The sequence below is a fragment of the Eulemur rufifrons genome, chromosome 2 (assembly GCF_041146395.1).
Source record: "Eulemur rufifrons isolate Redbay chromosome 2, OSU_ERuf_1, whole genome shotgun sequence".
NCBI lineage: Eukaryota > Metazoa > Chordata > Mammalia > Primates > Lemuridae > Eulemur > Eulemur rufifrons.
The window spans coordinates 86,732,705-86,736,924 of NC_090984.1; the positions used below are offsets into that span (position 1 = coordinate 86,732,705).

General features: G+C 43.6%; 1 non-coding gene across 1 annotated transcript; it reads right to left on the bottom strand.

The window, feature by feature from the left end:
- Positions 1-1,988: 1,988 nt before the first annotated feature.
- Positions 1,989-2,095, bottom strand: LOC138381009 (U6 spliceosomal RNA). The gene has a single exon (XR_011232965.1). It is a non-coding gene; the product is annotated as a U6 spliceosomal RNA (small nuclear RNA).
- Between the last annotated feature and the right edge of the window lie 2,125 nt (positions 2,096-4,220).

Below are 4,220 nucleotides of genomic sequence, written 5' to 3' on the forward strand. Positions count from 1 at the left end.
ATAGTCACTGATACACATCATACGAGCCTTAATATTATGGGATACGTTGAAAAGAGGGGTGGCAAGACATACCTCTGGATCTTGAGGCTTCTTTAAGCTACTCTCAACCTGCCACTGCCTTCTGCCAGGAACAAATCACACACGGAGGACAATATTCCTGACCCTAATCCAGAAATCAAACAGCTGAGAAGTGAGAAGGCCAACGTGGGGATAAGTGAATCCTGCATCCCTGAATGCGAACCCGGTATCATGTCATAGTTACAAGTGTGGGACCCTGAAGTCCAAGAGCCTTAGGTTAAAACTCTGGTCTGCTGTTTACCATCCAGTCCCTTAACTTCTTTGAGGTTCCATTTTGCTCTCAGTAAAACAGCGTCTGCCTCATCAAGTTGCTCTGATGGGTGACCTGAGACACTCCATGTAAAGCACCCGACTTTACAGATGCCAAAACCTCAATCAAAGTTAGCTAGTCCTACCATTTTCTGAATTCCTGTTGCATTTACAGCCCAAACCAAAAAATTTAGCTCTTGATCAAGTTGACCATTATCCGATAATTATTTTATGTGTATATATTTCATCTTCCCAAATAAAGTATACGTCCCTGAAAGGTAAAAATCCGCACGTTTTTCTTTTGTATATCCCACAGGTGACAAGTTCATAAATGCTTACGAGTTCTTGTACTCAAACTTAAGAACTCTTCATAAAATTCTTCAGAAACGGTTTTGAAGGTGAGAGAGACAAGTAGTTAGTGATCGTTTTCAAATAAAGGAATAGAGGCAACAGTGGTGTTAACCAAGTGAGCGAACAGAGTTGCTGTTATTGGGGGCAGAAATTCATACGGCACGAATCTCACGTCATCGCTGGTCCTACAGCTCAGCAGAGCAGCCGCCTGGGGCTGCGTTCTCGGTCAGGGCAAAGCCCACGCGGAACCGCAGCGGCTGTTTTCAGTGTAGACTCCGCCAGGGCACAGGCTCAGCTCCTAATTAGCCAGGACCCCATTTCAGGTCTTTGCTACTACTGACAGGGTTTTAATTAGTTAAATCTACAACTTGGCTCTTCTTGTTCTTCTCTGGCAGAGAGGAAAATAGGCTAACATGTGAATGTATCACATTTACACTTTCCAAAACACCCCTTCCCTAAGGCTTTGAGGCTATACCCTCAAGACGGACCACCCTTTGGAATTTCTACCCGCAGCTCTGACAGCTGTTTTGTATTTATTTCCACAGTTGGGCCATTTCAGTTTGGGGCTTTTATTCATTATATAAGCAAATATTTGTTAAAGGGTCAGGCACGGGATGAGGTATGTTTGTCAGGATTGTAATTAAGGTGGTGTGTGTACCAGGGTTAGAGGACAGGGATGGGTTGGATCCTCAACCCACTGTGGCTGTGTTACTTTGAAAAATTTACAGACCTCTCTGGGCCACATCTGGCCCACATGCACATGTATGTGTAGTCCTTGTTTCTACTGTCCTAAAGGATAGATAAGTAAGAAACAATGAATTTGGATAAAACATCTTAAGACTCTAATACATCAGCTTTTTGCAAATTCTTTGCCTGTAGCCTATGCTAATACGTTTTATTTTTTAGATTGTCTTTTTCAAAGTGAATTATAATTTTAAAAAATTTCTTCAGAATGTTTTGGTTTATAAGTTGTTTTTTTTTTCCTCCCTATCCCCCTGGTTTATAAGTTTTTAATTATTTCTAAAACATTCACTATTTTGACGCTTACAAAACAATTATAGATGTTATCAATGAGTACTTTGGGGAAGACATAACTCTTTCTCTGAGTGGCTATGTGGCTTTGCCAATTGTCCCTGCACTTGCCCCCTGAGGAGGACCCACCTCTCAAGTGTGGCACTCACTTCTGAGCTCCCTTCTGGGCATCCCTGTGTCTCCCAGCACTACCTGGGGACATTTCTAATCCTTGCAAAATGAGAAGGCACAGCATATTCAAACATGCAGTATAGACTCGTTGTTTTTTTTTTTTTTTTTTTTTTATGGAATGCTTCACGAATTTGCGTGTCATCCTTGCGCAGGGGCCATGCTAATCTTCTCCGTATCGTTCCAATTTTAGTATATGTGCTGCCGAAGCGAGCACTAGACTCGTTTATAAGTAAACTCCCTCACTTCACTGAGTGCCTTACATCTTGGAATCTGTAGAAATTCATTAGTTTAGATCCCTCTGGCTCCCAAGTAAAATGTGACTATGTCATTAAGGTGGGGAAACCGAGGCTGTGAAGTTACAAGACTTCCCAGGGGCCCAGCCCTCTTACCTATGAGGAGCTCGGAATCCCTGAACCCACACCAGGGAGCTCCGGGTGCCTTGTTTCCATCCTCACCTTGCTCAGCCTCTCTGTGGCTGGTGACACTGCCGACTGCTGGCTGCAGCAAACGCACCCTTGGCTTCTGTAATACGACCTTCCCGGCTCTGTCTCCTTCTGGCCCTTTGACTGTGGGTGTTCCTTAATCCTCTATCAGTTTCTTTCTAAATTTAAACCCTCTAGAACTTATTTTTTTCCCTGTGTCCTTAATATCATCCCTGCATAGAACCTGGAAGGCTCCTTCTCCGGCCCTGACTGCATCCCTGGCTCAGTGTTACCAGCAACTTCCAGATGTCTGTGCCTTGGAAACAGCCTCATCTCCTTCAGTTCAACATGGCCCCAAATGAGCCCATTAATGCTCCCCCTCCACACACACACACCCTAGGAAAGTATTTCCTCTTCCAAACAACAGTATTTTGCTTCCAGCAGCGGCTCCGCACAATCTGACACTTCCCTTTTCTCTAATTGCTTACTTTGTGTGTCTGTTTTGCCTCCTGACTAGATTGCAGTATCTTTGAGGGAGGCGGTTCCGTGGAGCGGGCGGCCCCTGGAGAGTCCCTAATAAGTGCCAAATGCAAAAAGGTTGAAGTCACCAGTTGAGAAAATCCATATAAAATACACCTGAGCTTTTGGCCTGTACAAAATCAGCATGATGTTTTCCTCTGGGAGAGTTTCACAGTATATAATTTTTAGTTCCTATTCTCCCCAATGCTCGAGTTACTCCAGGAAGCAATTTGGGGTGAGAGAAAGGCACAGGCCCCACTGAATATATGGAAACAAAAGTGCTCTAAAATATCTTCCATAGGAAAGCTTAGTTCCACCTTGACTGAATATTCTGGTGACATAGGTTGGCCTCAGAAACTTCCCACAAAACAACAGGCAAGGTGTAAATACCTTGCTAAGGGAATAAAGCACAGGATAGCAGAATCAGACAGACCTGGGTTCAAATCCAGCATTAGCTGCTTATTGTCTGTGTGTCCTTGAGAAATTTGCTTAACCCCTCTGAGCCTTAATTTCCTCGTGGTAAAAGTTTAATAGGATTCGTGGGCAGATTTTCAACTACTGTGAAAGTACCTGACACAGTACTTGGCACACAGTGGGTGCTTAATGAATAGTGACTGCTATTTATGAGGTGCATGAGGAAGAAGAGGGTGGTGGTAATGAGGATGACGTCCAGGACAAACCTACCCACAGGAGAGGTCTGTGTATACATTTGGCATACTCCATGCCTGCTCCGTTCACCATGGTTAGGGGCTGCGGATCACAGATGTAAAAAGTGGCCTGTATGTCCAACCAGCAAGCCCTCCAGAAGCCGACTTTCTGCCAGCCAACTTGGGTATGTTCCCATGGTGCTTCCCTGTTTCAAAAGAGAGACACACAGGAGAGCTATTGCTGAGTTTCCATTATAAGTGAAAAGCATGACTCTCAGCTATGCTTTCTTTATGGTGAAGTTTTTTCCTCTGGACAGAAATTTCCACCACATGATGAAGTCTTTGGAAGGGCTGAGTATACTTGGAGAGGGTAGATCTCTGGAGTGACTGTTCCCAACTCAGATTTCTGTAATGCCTATGATGCTCCTGGTCTATTCAAGAATTTCTAAAAATTGTTTTAATTCACTTTAATTAAAAAAAATAAAACTCCAAATGACAGGTATTATGTCTCCACAAACCTTTGTAATCAGCAGGTTTAGTATAGAGGGAACAAAGATTGAATGTTAAGTCATAGTCAAATCAGTAGGTCTCTTTTCTCATTCTTTTTCTTCTTCCCAGTTCAAGGGCAACTGCACTATCCACTTTTCTAGGCATTGCCCTACTCTGAAGAACCTACTATTCGTCGGCTATTTCACCTTTGAGACGTCACCTATTCACATCCAGTCTTCTCCCCATCTCTCAGCAACAAAAA